At 43.2% G+C, this 20717-nt stretch overlaps 1 long non-coding RNA gene across 3 annotated transcripts in view; it reads right to left on the reverse strand.

Annotated features, from left to right (window-relative positions):
• LOC147348083 (uncharacterized) overlaps positions 1-20694 on the reverse strand; it is a 25695-nt gene extending 5001 nt beyond the window's left edge. Inside the window, exons 1-3 of one of the 3 annotated variants that reach the window (XR_015150969.1) lie at positions 20488-20694; positions 19715-19848; positions 9570-11750 (exon numbers count right to left, since the gene is read on the reverse strand). This is a non-coding gene — a long non-coding RNA (uncharacterized LOC147348083). Of the gene's footprint in view, positions 1-9569; positions 11751-19714; positions 19849-20487 lie in introns of those variants that run through there. The other 2 variants (XR_015150968.1, XR_015150967.1) reach the window with 2 other exon arrangements.
• Between the last annotated feature and the right edge of the window lie 23 nt (positions 20695-20717).

Genomic DNA, 20717 nt, shown 5'->3' on the forward strand with positions numbered 1-20717 from the left:
GGAAGGGGAAAGAGATGTGATGTGGCCTGTGGAGAGTCCTGAGTTCTCACCTGCCAGGAAGTGCCTGAGGTGGACAGTGGCTACTTTTTGCTGTTTTTGTGGCTTACTTGCATGTTCACTGAAAGAGTGAGAAAATATTTTTTCTTATATAAAGTTAATACACTTTAAAAATAGCTCTTGGGTTAAAGAGAACACAGAGTGGATGCTGCAGATGAGTGGGACCGAACAGCAGAAGGATGAGATGTAGCATGGTCTATGGCATGTGGCAGAAGGTGGGGCTTGGAATAAGCTTTACAGTCTTGGATGCATTCTTTGTGTGAAAAGTCACTGAGTCGTGTTCTGACTCTTTGCAGCCCCGTGAACTGTAGCCCGCCAGGCTCCTTTGTCCATGGGATTTTCCACCAAGAATACTGGAGTGGGTTGCCATTTCCTTGTCCAGGGGACCTTCCTGACCCAGGGATCGAACCCAGGTCTCCTGCATTGCAGGCAGATTCTTTACCACTGATCCACCTGGGAAGTTTGAAGGCTTGCAGTTCAGAGTTGGGGATGGTGGTAGTCGTGGGAACCAAAATAATTACCCCAAAACTAAAACCAAATATAGACCTTTTCCCCAGTAAACTTAGCAGAAATAAGATACAACAGACTTTGTTAAGATGGCCATTGAACATAGCATTCACACCCTCCTGAAACCCCATTGAGAAAGAGATTAAAAATTAAAAAGCATAAACTCAGAAGAACAGTGAAAATAAGCTAATTATAACATTTTGGAAACTCGAAATTAGGTGAAGGAGTTATGACTAAGTACAGCTAAGAAAAGTAAATCCTAAACCATGTTGCGGGAAGCTGAGCAGTGCCTCCATGTGGCAGAAAAGGTTAAAGATTCGGGTAACTTCTGAAAGTCTGCTGGCAACACACGAGACCTGGGTTGGATCCCAGGGTGGGGAAGATCCCCTGGAGAAGGCAATGGCTACCGACTCCAGTGTTCTTGCCTGGACATCCTATGGACAGAGAAGCCTGGCGGACTGTACAGTTCATGGGGCTGCAAAGAATTGGACATGACTTTGCGACTAACACTTTCTCTTTTCTGGAAGTGTAGGTGATGCTGGTGGGGTGAAGAACAGGAAAATCAACTAAAAGTCTTTAAGAAACACTGAGATTCCATGTCACTTCCCCACCCCTCTCTCCCTGGGAGCAGTGTAGCAGGAATTTTTGGTGTCGGGGAACAACAATAAATGTTAAGTCCTTCCCCTTGTAACCAAAACCTGCTCATCTCTTGAGGATGCTGCTTCCCCAGCACCATCCCTCACATCACATATTCTGGGTCCTCTTTCTCTGTGAAAGTTTCAGGCCACTCCACCTCTCACTTTGCCCCAAAACCTCCACCTTTGAATCCTGTCATCAGGCTGGAACCTCTGGGTCACATGCCCTTTGTTCCTTGAAGATGTTAGCTCATCACCTGCTGTCACTCTGCTCAACATTAATCTTAATTCTTGGTGTTTTCAGTGGATGAGCCTTCCAACAGCTCACCTCTCATTTTCTTTCTTACCCTTTCATTTTTCCTGAACCACTCCTTGATCATATCCTAGACCTCTTCATGATATAAAACTTCACCCCTCTGTAACCTCAGCACTTTAAATATCTTGACCTGTCTTTCTAATTTCTTCCTTTTAGAATCCTGATGCTAACAGTCCTTCAGCTCCCACTGTTCCCCTCTTTCACTGCTCTTCACTTTCTTCATGCCTGTTCTTTCTTTATCCTGCTTAAAGTCCATGGTCAGTTATTAGAACAGTTCCTCTACATTCTCCTTTAATGGACTTGCCCTTTTCTGGCTTTGGTATAGACACAGTTGGCAGGACCCCATCTCTGACTAAATGCAGTTCTTTGCCTTCTTTGTGCCTGCGTCCATGCTACCAAAAGTGGTCAGGGAAAAGCACATTGTCATGTGGAATTATCCTGCTTGAGGTTCATGATAAGTAACTTCAAGTAGGCCCTTAATGCCTCCTACATCATACTGTATCTCCAGGGTTCCCTTCATTTTCCTGGCCTACTGCTCTGTACCTCCTCTCACAAACCTCCCAGACCCTCCTGCCCGGTCGTCACCAGCCTCAGCTGATAGATTGTGCTCTCTGCTGGGATAACTGAGCTCCAGGAAGTGGCTGTGCCTTCAGCCCTGGTGCCAGAGTGAGGAGACACAGGTGGGACCCTTCCTCATTTCTTCTCCTTTTCAATTTCTAACATCTGACCTTCTCCCACCCACTTCTCATCTCATGTCCTAAGGCAGCTCTGTCCCGTTCAGCAGCCCGCTTCTACTTCCTAATTCCCGGTCAGTGTGCGGTTGCAGACATTTTTTTTTTTTTTGGTCACATTGTGTGGTTTATAGGATCTTAGTTCCCCAACCAGGAATTGAACCTGGGCCCACAGCAGTGAAAGTGCAAAGTCCTGTCCACAGGACCATCAGTGAATTCCCCAGAATCTATTTTAACATGTTTAAGCAGAAAGGGATTTGCTACAAACCACTAGGTAGCTTACAGAATTCCCAGAAAGGAACCAAGCTGGGCTGTCACATAGGCATGCTCAGAAAAGGGACCAAGGACAGCACCAACAGGCTCCAGTGGAAACCCAGCAGCTGCTGGTGCCTGCTGCTGGACTGGCACCCTCACCACACCGAAGAGAGGGGCTAGACCTCCAGGAGGCTTGCTACATGCGCTGAGAAAAACCAGGTGCATCCACATCCATTTAAGGATCCTGACTATAGGGTCTCATGACCTTTATTTCCATCTTCCAAGTTGTACCTGCTCAATGGAAATTGGTTGTATGTGTACATCTAAGGAGCAAGGGCTTCTGGGAAATAGTTTTGAATTCTGCCTCATAAGTGAGATTTATAAGGTGGAGCAGTCCTAAAAAAAAAAGGGAAAGGATTTTCAAAACATTTGGAGCAGCTTTTATAAAATATCAAATATTCATTTCAGGCATAGAAAATGACCAAAATCTCTGAAGAATACACTATATTCATGGGTAGGGAAGGTCAATATCCAGATTTCAATTTTTGCCAAGTGAATTTTTATGTTAAAAGTAATTCCAATCAAAATTTACAAGGGAAGTTGTCTGTGTGTGCGTGCATGTGTGTACGTGTGGAACCTCACAAATTGATTCTAGAATTTATACAGAAGAGCAAAGGACAAAGAATAGCTAAGACATTTTTGAAGAAGTTGGCTGATTTTGTGCTACCAGATATTAAATATATTGATAATGAAAAACAACAAAAGCAAAAACAAAGCTGACCTAAACTTAACATACACTGTAATATGATTTATGTGAGTTAAAACAGCAATAGAGTGTTTAGAAATAGACACATTTTATACACAGTTACACACATTTATACAAAGTACAGAATTATAGAGAAAGTATAGAGTGATCAGCATCAGTGGCACAGGCTGAGGAAACATACTTCCTCTCCTCTTCTTCCTCCTCTCTTCTCCTCTTACTACTTCTTTCGTTCTGTCCCACGTTCCAGGAACCCAGTCCCAAATGCTGCCCCTCAGTGGTCCAGCACTCCCCACCTTTGCCCTATTTGTTTTCTGAAAGCAATAGTAGATATTTTGTTTCTAAAATATCTTGAATTAAAGATTCTCAAAGTGCTTTACAAAATGTGGTCTTTTTACACTTCTATAAGTAGATCAGTACAAAAAGCTTATTTTATGGCTGTTCAGAAAGAAGTTATATGATTTGCTTTAAGGTAAAAATCATATTGTCTTATTAATTTTTTTAAGATTTGTTTATAGCTGTGCTAGGTCTCCATTGCTGTAGTCTGGCTTTTCTCTAGTTGCAGCGAGTGGAGGCTACTCTTGTTGCGGCACACAGGCTTCTCATTGCAGCGGCCTCACTGGGGTGGAGCAGGGGCTATAGGCTCTCAGACTTCAGTAGCTCCATCTCGCAGGCTCTAGAGCCCTGGCTCTGTAACTGTGACGTATGGGCTTGGTTGCCATGCGGCATCTGTGATCTTCCCAGTTCAGTTCAGTTCAGTCGCTCAATCGTGTCCGACTCTTTGTGACCCCATGAATCATAGCATTCCAGGCCTCCCTGTCCATCACAAACTCCCGGAGTTCACTCAGACTCAAGTCCATCGAGTCAGTGATGCCATCCAGCCATCTCATCCTCTGGCGTCCCCTTCTCCTCCTGCCCCCAATCCCTCCCAGCATCAGAGTCTTTTCCAGTGAGTCAGCTCTTCACATGAGGTGGCCAAAGTACTGGAGTTTCAGCTTCAGCATCATTCCTTCCAAAGAAATCCCAGGGCTGATCTCCTTCAGAATGGATTGGTTGGATCTCCTGGCAGTCGAAGGGACTCTCAAGAGTCTTCTCCAACACCACAGCTCAAAAGCATCAATTCTTCAGCGCTCAGCTTTCTTCACAGTCCAACTCTCACATCCATACATGACCACAGGAAAAACCATAGCATTGACTAGACGGACCTTTGTTGGCAAAGTAATGTCTCTGCTTTTGAATATGCTATCTAGGTTGGTCATAACTTTCCTTCCAAGGAGTAAGCGTCTTTTAATTTCATGGCTGCAGTCACCATCTGCAGTGATTTTGGAGCCCCAAAAAATAAAGTCTGACACTGTTTCCACTGTTTCCCCATCTATTTCCCATGAAGTGATGGGACCGGATGCAGGGATCAAACCTGTGTCCTCTTCATTAGCAGGTAGATGCTTAACCATTGTGCCACCAAGGAAGGCCCCAAGTCATATTATCTTAAAAGCTAGCTAATATATAAAAGAATATCTTGCTTAAAGAAAATATTTTGAAACTTCTATTACAAGAAGCCCAGTTGTAGGGCTGGCTCATCTATTTCTCATAAATGAATCAGTAATGATTGTTATTTCTACCAAAATATTTCGCCTCACTAGTTACAATGTGTGTTAGTTGCTCAGTCCTGTCGGACTCTTTGTGATCCCGCAGGGTGTAACCTGCCAGACTCCTCCGTCCATGAGATTTTCCAGGCAAGAATACTGGAGTGGGTTTCCATTTCCTTCCCCAGGGGATCTACCTGACCCAGGGATTGAACCCAGGTCTCCTGCATTGCAGGCAGACTCTTTACTGTCTGAGCTACCAGGACTGTTACAGGAAATTTCAGTTGGCCACAATTTTCAATTTACCCCATTACCACCTTCCTAAGGACACTTTGAATTGTTTTAGTCATGACCTGTGGCTTATGGGATTCAGTTTCCCAACCTGGGACCGAACCCTGGCCCCTAGCAGTGGAAGTGGAGAGTCCTAACTACCAGACCACCAGGGAATTCCCCTTGGATTTTAATAATGAGAAAAATATCTACTTTACTGGTGCTGTTTACCATTTAACATTTAAGCACAATGCACTGAAAGTTAGATTTTTCTATGTCAGGTTTGTATTTTAAAAAACTCCAGAAATGGTAAATGGCCTTGCTTCAGGACAGTGACTAGAGACAGAACTGAAATGTATCAATGCCCACTTTCAGCTGTAATCTTTACTTTGTAAGAAAAGCAGTCTCAGGTATAAAGTGTATCAAATAAATACATGGGATAGATGAATTTTCTTCTTGCCCTTGTTTTGCCGGCAATCTTAGCAGTTTAGTTATAATTTGTTCTTCAGTGACTATTAGCAAATTGGTTATCTAAGGAACGAGTGAAGTTCATTAGATTCTGTCAATAAAAGTGCAAATAATGAGTCTCAAAGGTATAGGCAGCAAAAATATGAAGCCAATTGTGTCTGTTCCTAAGAAGGTTTTCTTCATAGCCACTGTTCTGGGACCAGGGCAGTTTTCTTGTACCTTTTCAGCTGTCTCATTTTCCATAAACAAGATGCCTAATTATTATTTTTTTAATATTTATTTATTTGACTGCATTGAGTCTTAGTCAAGGCATACTATACCAATCTTCATTGCTTCAAGTGGGATCTTTCGCTGTGGTGCACAGAATCTCTACTTGCAGCTGGAGGGCTTAGTTACTCCGAGACATGTGGGATCACAGTTCCCCAACCAGGGACTGAACCTGTGAACCATTGCAAGACGGACTCTTAACCACTGGACCAGCAGGCAAGTCCAGATGCCTAATGATTTTATGAGCGGTTAAGAAGAGGTGCCTACATTATCTCCACTTTTAAGCTCTTGACCATATAAAGTGGCTTTTAAATTTCTTTTTTTTTTTTTTCCTAATTAGAAATATATGCTTTGGAGCAAAAATCTTGCCTGGAAAAACACCTAGGCCTGAATTTCACCACTTTTAATGCTTTGGTGAATATACAAACACACACAGTGAATGTGCATGCATGCATGAATTATAGTTATGCATACTCTGTCACAGAGTTCAGTTAGCAGAACACAATGTATGTGTCCTAGTAAACAAATCATCTGTAGTATCACGTGATATTGCACTGCATGGATTTCTCTTCTTCCTGGAACTAATATCTTATTATTGAATGTTTAGGATATTTCCATTTTGAATCTCTCTAAATACTTAGATGAACATCTAGTACATATGTGATTGACACAATTATGATTTATTATTTTTTACCTCATTCCATTTCAAAGGAGTGGAATATTTCTGTAAAATTAAAGGCCTCTTTGATACCTAGCCCAAGCTTGTCCTGCTCACTGTACAAGGCCAATAAATTGAAAGGTGAGTCGTTGGGGCAAGGAATAATGACTTTAACTGGAAAGCCAGCAGGCCAGGAGTGATAGACTAATGCCTTGTTGCAAAGAACCCTCTTCCTTCAGCCAGAATTTGGGCTTCTGTTGCACAGGGAAGGGGAGGGCTCACTGCAATGCCAGTGGGCCAGGGGGACCCGCCCCTTTTACACCTTCTGTTCTTCTGTTTCGCTCTTATTATTTTCCCAGAGCTGCTCTATAAATCATAAATGGCCCTGCTTTTCACGTTGAGAAAGCCAGCATTGGTGCTGCTGTCCAAGGGACGCTGGAGACAGTCATGCCGTGGGCAGCCTCGTGTGCAGGTTCTCTGTTTGTCTCTGTGGGTTATTAGTCTCTCCCCGGTTACTCAGCAACATGTTCCCTCATTACCATTGTGCTTGAGGTATGTTACTAGAGGATTCAGGAAAGTAAGGGAGTAAACCAAAAAGAAATATTTAGAGCTCAGGAAATGGAGGATCCAATATTCACAGAGTAGTGAAGGGATGGGAAGAGAGTTGTACGCCTGTCCTAGGCAACAGCCTGTTTGAATTGAGTAGAACGATTAAATACTGTGGGGGTTAGGCCTCCAGGAAAAAAGGACAACAATATTCTAATTCCAGGCACATCATTATGCACTGTCAGAACACCAAGGAGTAAAAGAACCTAATTAAGAGCTTCTGCGGGTGTGTGGGAGTGGGGAACAGATCACATACATCGAGGAAGTGGAATCGGAATGGCGCGAGACTTCTCAGTAGCATCATGGGATGCTCCAAGAGAGTGGACAGTGCCTTAAAAATTCTGAAGAAAATTATTTTCAACCTAGAATTCCATCCCTAGCCAAACTATCCATCAAAAGTAAATTAATGAAGTAGAATGCTAAGTGCTAACTATAAATGTACTGAGAGTACTGAAGCTGTAAATCACTTTCTGACCATTATAATAAAGATTGGTTCAGGTAAGAATCAATGGATGCTCAGTCTAGGGGGAAATTTAATGAGGATCAGAATATTTGTTTAATCTTCAATGTTTCCCCATGGAAGCTTATTTGTTGCAAGAGAAATCACAAAGTATTTACAAATTGCACAGCACCTTGACTGTATTATCAAAATTAACACCACCAAAGAGGGGAATTTGGAAATTGTATCCTTCATACGTGATGCCCTGAGAAAAGCACATCACTTGTGAGTATCCTAGTAAGGGATGATTATCCCAAATCTAATCATGGGGAATAACCAGGCAAACCCAGTATGGTGTATTTCTATTCAAAAAGGTGATTCCGTGTTCTTTTAAAATGTGTCATAAAAGACAAAGGCTGAGCAGGTATTCCAGATTAAGTGTGACTAAAGAGATATGATGCTAAATGCAATACCTGAGTGGATGGTCTATTGAAGGAAAAATAAACTGCTATAAAGGACATTATTGCAACATTAAAATATAGACAATAGATTAGATCCAAACTGGATCAATATTAAATTTACTAAAGGTTAACAGTATTGTTATTATGTAAGAATATTTTAAGGAAATATACACACTGAAATATTTATGGATAAAGGGCCATGATGTATGAATATTACTTTTTAAAATTATTTAATTGGAGGCTAATTACTTTACAACATTGTAGTGGTTTTTGCCATACACTGACATGAATCAGCCATGGGTATACATGTGTCCCCCATCCTGAACCCCCTCCCTCCTCCATCCCCATCCCATCCCTCTGGGTTGCCCCAGTGCACCGGCTTTGAGTCCCCAGTTTCACGCATCGAACTTGGGCTGGTGATCTATTTCACATGTGGTAATATACATGTTTCAATGTTATTCTCTCAAATCATCCCACCCTCGCCTTCTCCCTGAGTCTGAAAGTTTGTTATTTATATCTGTGTCTCTTTTGCTGTCTCTATAGGGTCATTGTTACCATCTTTCTAAATTCCATATATATGCATTAATATACTGTAATTGGTCTTTTTCTTTCTGAATTACTTCACTCTGTATAATAGGCTCCAGTTTCATCCACCTCATGAGGACTGATTCAAATGTGTTCTTTTTAATAGCTGAGTAATATTCCATTGTGTATATGTACCACAGCTTTCTTATCCATTTGTCTGCCCGTGGACATCTAGGTTGCTTCCATGTTCCAGCTATTGTAAACAGTGCTGCAGTGAACATTGGGGTACACGTGTCTCTTTCAATTCTGGTTTCCTCGGTGTGTATGCCCAGCAGTGGTATTTCTGGGTCATATGGCAGTTCTATTTCCAGTTTTTTAAGGAATCTTCACACTGTATGAATATTACTCTTAAATATTTCAGAGAAAATGATAATCTCTCTCCATCCATCTACCCCTCCTTCCCTCCCTCCATCCATCCATCCATGAGAGAGAAAGAGGAGAGACAGAAAAAGAAAAAGCAGATATTAAAGAATATGGAACAAAATGCTAGTAACAGGTCAATGTGTGTAAAAGGTAACACAAGTTTCATGTAACTATTCTTATTCTTAGAACTATTCTATAAGTTAGAAATATAAAAAAAGTAATATAAACATGTTTTCAGACATCCAAGGACCAAATAGTTTAACCATCATGTTACAAGATGTGCTTCAGAAAAATAAGGAAGCAATGTAGAAAAAAACTACAGATGATCTAGGAAATTGGAAATCCTGCACAGGAGAAGGAGAAAAGGAAGCCCCAAGAAGGCAACAGTAATCAGTCCAGACTGGAACAGAAGGTTGAAGCATGCCGGGAGAGAGATCTGAAAACAAAAACAAAAACAAATGGGGACTGATAGATTACTGGGAAGTGTTTGAGTGTTCATAAAATTATTGTTTCACAAATCTGTAGGAGAATTTGGGGAAAAAAAATAAGGGGCAATACAAAACAAAGCAAATTTCAAAACAAAAAAAATCCAGGCAACTATGAAGTACAGGAAAAGCCAAAAATTTAATAAAGAAAGAAAAGGTAATCATAAAACACACCATGACTTATCAGGTAATGATATTTAGTCATGATAAGTAAACATTGCATTTTTATAGTCAAAATTTGTGATATATTGGGAAAACAATGGAGTATAGTGAGATGTAAAAATTACATCCTCAATGATCACCATCAGAACTCAACAGATCTAAAAACAACCCTGTGAAGAGCAATGTAAACGTACGTGGCAGCTGCTGTCGTTTGCCCACGAAACAACCAATCCGTTTGTTCCTCTTCTGGATTTTGTTCAGCATTTCCCTCCTTCCACTAGCCATGTGTAGCAGGGGCATCCCCAAAGGGGAAATGCTGCTTGGTCCAAGCTGATCATGCTGGGCTTACACCCCTCTTTTTACCAGCCAGGGCATGGCAGTGTGCTGTGGTTCTAGCTGACGACACACTAGGGAGGGCTTCTCAGGGGTTTCAAGGAGTCCACTTTACAGTCTTAACGCAAGAAACACATAGCAAGTGGCCTTTAGGCACTGTCATTTCTGGATGTGGTGTTCAGAGCTCCTGAGTCATCTTGTGAGCCCCATTCACAGCACCTTCTCTGTGGTGCTCCTCATCAGGAGGAGCTGTGTTGTGGAAGACAGCACAACTGTCTTCCTTCTGGGTTTCCGTCCCAACCAGAAAAGCAAAAAGCCCACACTGCATCTTCTCCCCGTCTAGTTAATATCCTCCTCGTTTGACTTTCTACTTACTTCGAAACCCAGGTACGTTATGGAGACATTGAGAAACAAGCTGGCAGAGACCTTCAGGGAACACCAGCCGACCCGAATTGAAAAGGCTGTTTTTTAGAGACAGTCCTCAATACCATTCAATGCAGGAGGGCCCCCAAGTGGTATATTAATAGCAAATGCCTATTTAAAAAGATTTTTATAATGATGATTATATCACTGCTGTGCTGTGCTGAGCTGAGTTGTGTTCAACTCTTTGCAACCCCATGGACTGTAGCCCACCAGGCTCCTCTATCCATGGAATTCTCCAGGCAAGAATACGAGTGAGTTGCCATTTCCTCCTCCGGGAGTCTTCCCAATCCAGAGATCGAACCCGAGTCTCCTGAGTCTCCTGTGGTGCAGGTGGGTTCTTTATCACCAAGCCTCATGAGAAACCCCTTTGTATCATTAATAGTTCCTTTTAATTTCTTGGGCAAAATTTAGTGGGTGAAGAATTGAGATAAACTTGTATTTCCTCTTGGAGGTACTTCACATGGGTAAATGAGGCCACATATTTGAAGGTTAAGGCCTGGCTCTCAGCAAAGAGCCCATGGATGGCTCTGTCTGGCAAGGCCATTGCTGGTATATAGACAACTGGAGGTCCATAGCTCAGGTTAAATATGCTCATTGGTCCATCTTATTGGGAGAATATCAGTTCAGTTCAGTTGCTCAGTCGTGTCTGACTCTTTGTGACCCCATGGACTGCAGCACACCAGGCCTCCCTGTCCATCACCAACTCCCGGATTCTACTCAAACTCATGTCCATTGAGTCGGTGATGCCATCCAACCATCTCATCCTCTGTCGTCCCCTTCTCCCGCCTTCAATCTTTCCCAGCATCAGGGTCTTTTCAAATGAGTCAGTTCTTCCCATCAGGTGGTCAAAGTATTGGAGTTTCAGCTTCAGCATCAGTCCTTCCAATGAATGTTCAGGACTGATTTCCTTTAGGATGGACTGGTTGGATCTCCTTGCTGTCCAAGGGACTCTCAAGAGTTTTATCCAACACCACAGTTCAAATACATCAATTCTTTGGTGCTCAGCTTTCTATATAGTCCAGCTCTCACATCCGTACATGACTACTGGAAAAGCCATAGTTTTGACTGTATGGACCTTTGTTGGCAAAGTGATGTCTCTGCTTTTTAATACACTGTCTAGGTTTGTCATAGTTTTTCTTCTAAGGAGCAAGTGTCTTTTAATTTCATGGCTGCAGTCACTATCCACAATGATTCTGGAGCCCAAGAAAATAAAGTTTGTCACTGTTTGCATTTTTTCCCCATCTGTTTGCCATGGAGTGATCTGTGGTAGTTAAGTTCCATAAAGTCACTGTGAACACTGAATTAGCAAATATAGAAGAATCCTTTCTCTCAGGGGAAATGCAGGAGTAGGTTTCTGTGAGACTCTGGCCATAGTTTCATCACCTAATAAAAACATGACCTTATTTTATGTGTGTTTTATTTTAGAGACAAGTTATTTCATATACATCATTGGTTCATTAATACTGAACTCATGGCCAACAGTATCATAACTCATGCCTGAATTAAGTTTATCTAACAGACGTATTTTCTCCATAAGGCGCATCACAGCCTTCTTGCTTTTAGGAACACTGGATTGCATTTCAGGACATAAATGCAATGAGCCATCCTAAGTGGTGAAATTACTAACAAAAAGTGGCACAAAAGTGTGAACAGAGTGACATTAAATAAAACTACAAAAAAGGCATTTGTGTATAGCCTAAAGGATGAATGAAGGCAGAGTCCCCTTGATCAACCTCATCTAGGAATATGCAGAGTGGGTGACTCAAGGCTTTTGCCATTCTTCACACGTCTGTGAATGACCACAAAAACACCCAGGGTATTGATTTTGGGGTTACTAGTGAATTTTCTGAGTATAGAAATCCACAAATATAGAACCTGTGAATATTAAGAATTGGCTGTATGCATCTTTTAAATATAAGAATTATTTTAAAAACGTAGCTTCAATTACCATTTTTGCTCCTAGATTCCTTAACATTATGGAGTAGCCATCATAATTCACGTTTTCCCAACTGTCTTATTAAAGCATCTTTATGAATCCATGGATTTAATCATAGCTGACATGTTTGAATTCATTTGCAAAGATTATCATGATTCATTTTATTACTTATCTTCACTATTATTATTACCCATGCTCAGACTGTCCCATCTTTGGCCACTGGGAGTTCTATTTGTCTAGGCAGCACTGGTTCCTTTTCATGAGAAATGGCCCATAGAGAGCCTGCTATGGGTGCTCACTGCGATCAGCACTGTCAGTTTCCAGTGGACAGAACTGGGAAACAGGAAGTACCTGTCTGTCTTTGTATCTGTCTACCTATCTAGCTAGCTATCTAATCAATCATGAAATTACATCACGCATTTGAACCTATGCTTCCTTTTAAGGTTCTGGATTATATGATTTTTACTCAGTTCTTCTAATACTTGTATTTCCTTCTTCCCACAGCCAGAATCTTTGTTCTCAAAAACAACATGAATGATAAAATATCATGTAATTTTTCAGTAGTTTTATCTGACATTGCATTACCCAAATGACAAGTCTAAAATAGCAGAACCACAGTAATATCATTACTGAAAAGTTACTCTGTTGCTGTTTTTTAAAGCTGGAGGATAGCTGGTTTACAATATTGTATTGGTCTCTGCCACACATCAACATGATCAGCCACAGGCATACATATGTCCCCTCTCTCTTGAACCTTCCTCCCACCTCCCACCCGTCCCAAGCTTGTAGGTTGTCACAGAGCACCTGATGTGAGCTCCCTGCTTCGTACAAATTCCCCCTGGCTCTGTTTTACGTACGGTCATGTATATGTTTCCGTGCTGCTCTCTCAATCCGCCCCTCCTCCCCCACTGTGTCCACAATTCTGTTCTCCGTCTGTGTCTCCACTGCTGGCCTGCCGACAGGTTCATCGGTACCATCTACAGTCCTTTTTGTACTTAGGATGCATCCCACTAGGGGAGCACAAATTCTTATGGCTTCTCTTTGTGTAGTTTTGCTACCAAAATGGATACACAGTTAGGTTCATTTATTTTTTTATATTTTGGGATTAATATTTTAAAATTGAATCACACAGTATCAAAGACATACATAGAAACCAAAATATATGCAAGTCTAGTTTGTATCTATCCTTGTCTCATACGCTCTATACCTTTCTTTATCCTATAGAGAACCCTTAAAACCTTTTTGTGGTTTATTTGTCCATGGAAAAAGAGAATTAAATCTGTATATATTTATATCCTTTATTATAGAAATAGTAGTATACACATTTTTATGCACTTAAAATCACTTTAACAATGTATCTTGGAAATTACTCCATAGTAGATGGAGATACTCATTATTAGAATATAGTTATATACTACTCTGTCATAAGGATGTGCATAATTTATTCAGCCAGTCCCAGATTGTGGCATTTTAGTTGTTTTATGGCTTAGCTTTTATAGAGTGTCCTTGTACACCTCTCTCTTTTTAAAGAAAGATTTATCTATGACTGCAGTGTGATTTTTTAAGATTTATTTACGGCTGCGCTGGCTCTTTGTTGCTGTGCGTGGGCTTTCTCTAGTTGCAGCGAGCAGGCGCTACTCTTTAGTTATGGTGTCCAGACTTCTCACTGCAGTGGTTTCTCTTGTTGCAGAGCATGGGCTCTAGGGACCATGGGCTTCAGTAATTGCAGCTCACGGCTCTAGAGCACTGGGTCAGTAGCTGTGGTGCACAGGCTTAGATGTTCCTTGGGATGTGGGATCCTCCTGGACCAGGGATCAAACCCATGTCCCCTGCATTGGCAGGCGGATTCTTTACCTCTGAGCCACCAGGGAAGCTCCATATATCTCTTTTATATTTGCCAGTATATATTTGAAATAGATTACAAGAAGTATGATTACTGAATCAAAGGGTAAAAGAATATATAATTTTGCTAAATATCTTCAAATTCTCTTCCATACAGGTTATTCCATTTGCATTCCTTCTGTGTGCAAGCCTGTGTGTTCGGTCACTTTGTCTCTGACTCTTTGCCACCCTAGGGACTGTAGTCCACCAGGCTCCTCTGTCTCTGGGATTCTCCAGGCAAAAACACTGGCATGGGTTGCCATGCCCTCCTCCAGGGGATTTTCCTGACCCAGGAATCAAACTGGTGTCTCCTGCATTGCAGGCAGATTGTTTACCCACTGAGCCACCTGGCAAACCCCTGTATTCCTTCTAGCAATATGTAAAGGTACTGGTTCTTCCAAAGTTTCATTAACTTTGGAAGTTAGTTTCAAGAGTGTACTTTTGAGCTTTTTTATTTTTGCTAATCTTTTGGAAAGGCAAGAAGTATCAGTATAATTTGCATTTCTGTTATTATTGCCCAACTTTTGGAGGAAAATACAATGTATTGGTAACATATAAAATAATACATTTCACAGAAACCTTAATCTCCTTTCTTAAAAAGTTAATGTAGCTGCACCAAATCAACATTTCCAGCTGGGGTGACTGGCTGGGACTGAGTCCAGCTGTTCACATTAGATGGGCGTGTGGTTCCTAGTTTAATACAAACTCCACTCTGCCTCTCACTGGATTATAGGACCTGCCTTTCCCTGTCAGTGTTCGATCTGTCAGCCCATCCCTTGACTTGGAAAGTAGGTGTAACAGTTTGTTGCCAGAAAATGCGGCATCATGAGCATCACAGTCACAGAGCCGCAGTGGCCTCTATCACACTGAGCATTTGTTGCCCTGCCTCTGGGGTGGTTGGCTGGGTGGCTGTGCTGACATTAGCTGGGCTCACTCACATGTCTGAGGGTTGGTTAGCTGTCAACTGATCCAGATGATTTTTGACTGTATGGTTATAGAGCCATACACAGAGTGTGATCCCATAAATGTAGAGCATAGCATGTACTGGGTGATGTGCTCTTTGTCCAGATGCCACTCACGCAGGTGCCCTCACTGCTAGGTTTCTGGGGGGCTATGTCCCCCTTAGAGCCATGTGTCCTGTTGTTCTTGGGGTGCTTCATCCCCTGACGACCCACCCCCAGCGCTCTAGTCTCAGACATCTGCTCGCTGTCAGCAAGGACTTTTGCTTCTACCAGGTCCCTTGGCTCTGTCAGAGATGGGAACATGGTCTCGTCTGCTGAACCACGCGGTAGGGCAGAAGGACGGCAGTAGCAATGTTGAGCTGACGAGAAGAAGGCGGAGCGCCTGGGGAGAGGGATTCCTATCAGCTGACCACGTCTGGACTCAGACCGCAGCTCTTCCCTGGGTCTTCAGCTGTGGGCCCGCCCTGCAGATTCTGGACTTTCCAAGCCTCCACAATTGCATGCACCAATTTCTTTCTTTCTTTTTATTATTGGAATATAGTTGCTTTACAACGTTGTGTTAGTTTCTGCTGTACAGTGACGTGAATCAGCCATACGTATACACATATTCCACCCCACCCGTTTAGGTCATCACAGAGCACCGAGATGAGCTTCCTGTGCTTTGTATTAATAGCAAGTTCCCACTAGCTATTTATTTAACACATGGTAGTGTATATATATGTCAATCCTAATCTCTCAATTCATCTCAGTCACCCCCCTCACTCCCGCCCCGTGTCCAAATGTCTATTCTCTACGTCTGCATCTCTATCCCTGCCTTGAAAATAAGTTAATCTGTACCATGTTTTTAGATTCCACATAAAAGCAATAATATGCAATATTTGTTTTTCTCTTTCTGACTTACTTCACTCTGTATGAGTGACTCTAGGTTCATCCACATATCTACAAATGACCTTATTTCATTCCTTTCAGTGGCTGTGTAATATTCCACTGGCTTCCCTAGTAGCTCAGCTGGTAAAGAATCCGCCTGCAATGTGGGACACCTGGGTTCAATCCCTGGGTTGGGAAGACCCCTGGAGAAGGGAACAGCTACCCACTCCAGTATTCTGGCCTGGAGAATTCCACGGACTGTATAGTCCATGGGGCTGCAAAGAATCAGACACGACTGAGCAACTTTCACACACACACACATATGCATGAGCTCATTTCTTTAAAACTTTTTTAAGATGCAGTTTATATTTATTTATTTTGGGCTGCACTGCGTCTTGTTGCTAGTTGTGGCTAATGGGGGCTACTCTTTGTTATGAGAGGGCTCTCACTGCAGTGGTTTCTCTTGTTGTGAAGCACGGGCTCCAGGTTGAGGATGGACTTCTGAAATTGTGGTGCAAAGGCTTAGTTGCTCTGCAGCATGTGAAATCTTCCAGACCAGGGATTGAACCTGTGTCCCCTGCATTGGCAGGCACATGGTTATACACTGGGCCGCTAGGGAAGTCCCTGCATGAGCTAATTTCTTAGACTCTCTGTACACACACACCCTGTTCGTTCTGTTTCTCTAATACAGAATGTTAGCGAAGGAAGGGCTTCAGCCTGCATTTTTGCTTGTTTCCTTCTAAGGCAGTTTAAGAACAAATATGCTTCACCATGGTGAGAATTCATTTCCTGCAGTTTTACACAAACAGATGACTATTCCTTACATAAACAAAATGCTGCCTTCATTTCTTGTCTCTTATAACTCTGTTCTTAGGATTCCATCCCTTCTCGTTCCGTGTTGCACTCTGGAGATTTCTGGAATTAACTGACAATGTGTGGTCTCAGCGCCAGATAAGTGTTCTGTAATTCCCAGGGTTTCTCCTGGTGGGTTGAATGTGGTGGTGAGAGAGTAGGACTGATGTAAGAGAAGCCTTTTCACCCTGCCACAAACCTTTAGAGGCTCTTTGTAGTTACACGCCTCAAAGATTTATACCTTCCCTAAGCACTATTTGTTTTCAGAAACTGTCCTGGGTTCCAAGGCAGGTTCCATTCAGGCCAAACCCAACAAAAGAGATGGTGCAGCCATAAGAATACATTGAGCCATTTTGTCTCATTGAACCTACTAGAATTTGGTTACTTATTTTTGGCTGTGTGGCATGTAGGATCTTAGTTCCCTTTCAAGGACTGAACCCACCCCCTGTGCATTGGAAACCCAGCGTTTTAACCACTGGACCACCAGGGAAATCCCACTGAACCTAGGAGGATTTATACTCAAGTCTTAAAATTGGAAGGCTCTGTGTGTCTTGGATATTCTGAGTTTTGTACCAATGGCACCACTGACACATGGGCCTGACTCATCCTCCAGGATCCCTGAGCGCACACGAGAAAGATCTCAGTAGCCAGACTCGGAAAAGGAGAGGAAGAGAGGGCACAGCAGGCACGCTAGACTCTGCGTTCAGCGGCAGAGGCTGGGCTGCTCCTCTTCCTATCACATTATTCTGCAGATATTCCATGGAGTGTTTGTTCTAAACGTCCTCTGATTTGGCAGAGGCACCTTGGCATCACGGGGAACTGGCATCTGGGAGAAGCACTGAAGGTGCTTTGCAATGGGCGCTGATTTCTAAATGCTCATAAATTCTGCACGCTGTGCATACAACCAAACACATCACAAACACACGCTCTGAAAACCCTCTTATGAATTCTTTTCGATCTGTGCCTCTGCAGAGAACACGGGTGTCATCTGAAAAATAATCACATGGCCTCCCAAACCCACAGTGGGATGAACGAGGGAATGACGGGCTTGACTCCCCATATCTAGAACCTCTCAATCCCCACGTTCCAACATTAAAACTCACTAGTGGGGGTGGAACCCACTCCAGTGTTCTTGCCTGGAGAATCCCAGGGGCAGCAGAGCCTGGTGGGCTGCCGTCTGTGGGGTCGCACACGACTGAAGCGACTTAGCAGCAGCAGCAGGGGGGGTGGAGGGGTGAAGGGAAGAAGGGGAGAGAAGGGAGAGAAAAGGGAAATAGCCAGGCACCAGTGGAGCCACAGTTCTTCTCTGGGGAGAGACTGATGTGAGGAAGATGAGGAAATATATCTACCACAGCATACAGGTTTTTGAGTCAAATATATCTGGGTTCAAATCCAATTCCTACTGCTTACCAGCTGCATGACCACAGGCAAGTCACCGAAAGCCCTGAGCCTTAGTTCCCTTATGTGTACAAAGAGGGTAAGAGCTAACTACCTTGGAGAGTTGCTGGCAGGCTAAGGTCATGATTGTGAAGAACACGGCACACAGTGGGGCTTCAGGAATGCTAGCTTCCTGACAGCTTTTCTTAGATGAGCGCTCTGAGAAGTCAGTGCCAGACTCTGGCCTGACTTGGCTTCCCCTTTGACAAGCAGTTATGGCAGGCATGGATGTGTGTCCACCCAGGTGGGGGTGTGCTTGAGGAAACGTGGTTTGAGGTGAGATGAGATTATCCCAGCGGGAGATACCTTTGTCTACAGAGAGGACATGATTTTCAGAAGATCCGTTTAATTGCATGAAGTGGAAGCACCTGTCAGTACAATTTTCTGGGGGCTAGAAACCCACATCAGTTTCTAAAGTCAAAGTCTACCAACAGGTAGGTCTCCTGTGCCACTTATTCACACCTGTCTTTGGGGGCCATAGAATTTAGAAGATTTTGGAAGACGCTGTTGGGATAGTAGATGAGTAGAGCATGAATCTAGGGGGGACAGGAGGAGGACTGCAAATACCATGACATCAGGCAGTTCAGACAATTGCTGGGGAAACACAGGAGGGCTGAGTAGTGCAGCAGAGGCAGTGGGCTGTTGAGGCAGGGATTCTCTGTAATGTTTCCATGGTATTTAAAGTGCTTTTCAGCTCCCAGGAGAAACTGTACAGATGTTGGTTAATAAGCTTTCCTAGCTCTGTGGCCTCTTATTACATCTAAACTTCTTTAGGTTCAGTATTCTCACTTGTAAAACGGGGAACGTAACAGTACTTACCTAAGAAATGAAGATGAAAAGCAATGATGCTGATAAAGCCTTAGCATAGTTTCTAGCACATATTAAGGTCTCATAAATCTTAGTTATTATACAAAGACCGTTTAAGTGACTAGTGCAACACAACAATGAATATGAATTGATTGCAACAAATTTATTAGTTTTTCCTTTTGGATTGCTGTTGCCATCTAGCTGTTTCTGTTTGGTTTCAGTATCTATTTATATGTGTAATTACAAAAGGGAGCTGGGCTGGAGCAATGTGAAGCAGATGCTTAATTGCAGGAGAATCTGAGTATACAGTGTGTGAAAGGCCCCCATCATAGGGCTTCCTAGGTGGCAACAGTAAAGAATCTGCCTGCCAATGCAGGAGACATAAGAGACATGGGTTTGATCCCTGGGTTGCGAAGATTCCCTGGAGGAGGAAACAGCAACCCACTCCAGTATTCTTGCCTAGAAAATCCCATGGACAGAGGAGCCTGGCAGGCTACAGTACATGGGGTCGCAAAGAGTCAGACATGACTGAGCAACTGAGCGCTAAAGGTTCCATCATAGGGCATCTGAAACAGCAAAGGAGAAGTCCCTGGACACCACAGTACCTGCGGCCACAGGAGAGAAGCCACTCCTTGTTCAGTTACTATCCTGGCCCTCTGTCATGTAGTTGCACGAATTGAAGATGCCTTTGTAATTAAAACCTTTCTGGACAGAGGTGCTGAATTTCTCCAAGTTGGGCCTGGAACATACATACAGATACATGGTGGGAAGGGGCTCTAAGAATAAATGCTAATGGCTGTTTCCTAAACTGTGTTACAGATTCGAGTCCCAGCAGGACTTGTATCTCTAAAAACAACACAGTTACAAAACAACAGACTCACAAGCACTTATTTCGTGCCAGACACCACCGTAAACACTGTACCAATCTGTGAATTCATTTAATTATTAAACTTCAGCAGCCCTTTGGGGGGGGTACCCCCATCATACCCATATAACAGACAATGAAACAGGCAAACCCAGTTAGTGAGTGGTTCAGCCAGGTTTCTGGAACTAGCTGGTTGACGTTCTCAACCCGTACACATTTGGCCACTGAAATACTGGGCACTACTCTTCCCATTTCCAATTCTCCCACAGCGGTGTAGACACAGGGCCCAGGCCGCGTGGGCACATCTGGAGCAATGTCCCTGTTATCTGGAATGGCAACTACAAGTAGTGTACACCTCCTGGGAAATCCTCATGACTGGAACCATTCAGCCGCTTGCACCGGATTCCCAGGTGGGCCAGTGGTGAATTCGCCTGCAAATGCAGGAGACGCGGGTTCGATTCTTGGGTCTGGACGATCCCCCGGAGGAGGAAATGGCTACTCCAGTATTCTTACCTGGGAAATTCCATGGACAGAGGAGCCATGGGGTCGCAGAGTCGGACACTACTGAAGCGACTTAGCACACAGCACATACCTGGGCCCAGAGGCCGAGATATGAGTAGATTAAGGGGTGCCGCGACACCCAACCTCTAGTCCCCTGAGCGGCTGGAGCACAAGGGCGGAGGGACCAGCCCCTAGTTCTGTGTTACCGCGCCCACCAATGACGTCACGGGCAAGCGCCTGTC

The sequence above is a fragment of the Bos grunniens genome, chromosome 22 (assembly GCF_055505025.1).
Source record: "Bos grunniens cultivar Pamir isolate PY7600 chromosome 22, Bosgru_T2T1.0, whole genome shotgun sequence".
Lineage (NCBI taxonomy): Eukaryota > Metazoa > Chordata > Mammalia > Artiodactyla > Bovidae > Bos > Bos grunniens.